The sequence below is a fragment of the Tenrec ecaudatus genome, chromosome 6, assembly GCF_050624435.1.
Source record: "Tenrec ecaudatus isolate mTenEca1 chromosome 6, mTenEca1.hap1, whole genome shotgun sequence".
Classification (NCBI taxonomy): domain Eukaryota; kingdom Metazoa; phylum Chordata; class Mammalia; order Afrosoricida; family Tenrecidae; genus Tenrec; species Tenrec ecaudatus.
This window is the reverse complement of record NC_134535.1, coordinates 154,727,300-154,728,929: the sequence shown is the minus strand read 5'-3', so window position 1 is coordinate 154,728,929 and position 1,630 is coordinate 154,727,300. Positions and strand designations below refer to the sequence as shown.

General features: G+C 35.3%; 1 non-coding gene across 1 annotated transcript; it reads right to left on the bottom strand.

Annotated features, from left to right (window-relative positions):
- Positions 1–609: 609 nt before the first annotated feature.
- On the bottom strand, positions 610–740 carry LOC142452172 (small nucleolar RNA SNORA24). The gene has a single exon (XR_012785207.1). It is a non-coding gene; the product is annotated as a small nucleolar RNA SNORA24 (small nucleolar RNA).
- Positions 741–1,630: the final 890 nt, after the last annotated feature.

Here is a 1,630-nt window from a genome sequence, read left to right as displayed (position 1 = left end):
TAGAAGAACCTCAATGGAAAAGAAAGCAGAAAACATTAAACACTTAACTTTAAAATGGATCAAAAGATACGTTTTACATTTTAACCTAATTACAATTGTCATAATTGATTTTTCAATGCTCTTTGTATAACAGCAAGGCTATTCTCATACCTGGATTGTTGTCAGAGTGAATTGATCAGAGATTTAATCCGTGTGGGGACCCTGCAAATGGGTTTGGGTTTCCACTGTCACCCATAGCTTCCTGCAAACCAGGAATTCACAATTTAAGCTGAGATATCATTCACTAATTCAGATTTTTTCTTCAATTTTAACAGGAAGCATATATTTTATTTTCTGCTTGAACTCTTCATTGTACTCACTTAAAAATAACATTTAAACAAATTAAAGTGTGGCTTTGGAATGTCCTTGACCATCACTAACATCCAAGTATGGGCAGTCGAGATTTAAGATAAAATGTCATCCAAGTTGCTGAAGACTCTTCACTTAGGATTTTTTGAGATCTTATTTACTCTTCTCTGTTTGTACATTAGTTCTGTACCCTAGAAATATTTCAACTATAGTGAAAAGTTTGTCTGATATCCACTCTAGACACATCAGGTTAACAGCTAAGGTTGTCACTCAGGTCAGTCAGAATCTGATACCAATTAAATGGTGACAGCTTTGCCAATACACAAGAATATACTCTTCCATGGCTAGGAAAGGAGACTGCCAAAACCGACAGGTCCCAATGATATATGGACCACTACTTCAGATTTGGATTTTATTATTTACAATTCTTCTCTCGTTGTCTAGTGGTTACATGTCGGGCTAAAGACTGCATGGTTGGCAGTTCAAACCCACCAGTCACTCCATGGGAGAAAAACTAGGCTTTCTACTCCAGTGAACAGTTACAGTCTCAGAAACCCACAAGGGGTTGCTAGAAGTTGGCATTGACTCAATGGCAGTGAGAAAAGAAATTTAAGAAGAGGTCAATGAATACAGTTAGAAACCACATTTAAGGACTAGAAGGCTGAATCTTGCTACATCAATTCTCCATGTTAATCATTGCACTCAAGAAAATCCCATTTAAAAGTCCACCTGGATATTTTGTAAATTTGAATGCGATTAATAAAATTTATATAAAAAGGCATAGAAATAAGAATAGCTAGAAGAGTTTGGAGATGAGAATAGTTAGTGAACTCGTGCTATCTGATTTCAACGCTTATTTTAAAACTACAATAATAAAGACTGAGTAATATTGGCAAAAAGTGTGCATGTTGATTCATGGTAAGAAGAAATAGACAGGCAAATATAGTCAACTTAGTTATGTAACGGTATGAATAAATCCTAAATGCATTTTATTAAAAAAAAGAATTCTCACTTAAAAGCCTAAACATTCTATTGTCTAATTTATGCAACATTCTGAGAAAAGCAAAATTATAGTTGTTACCAGGACTTGGAGTTGAAGAAAGGGACAAAGGAATTTCAGAGTGGTGCCTTTGTTTTTTGTATCAGTGTGGTGACGGCTACATGAGTCCATGCTTCCCTGAGAACTCACCGATCTCTCCGCCACCAAGACGAATTCTTCACTATCATTTAATTTTTCCTAAAAATTGTCCCAATGGTCCGTAGAGATTTCTTTTAAAGTCAT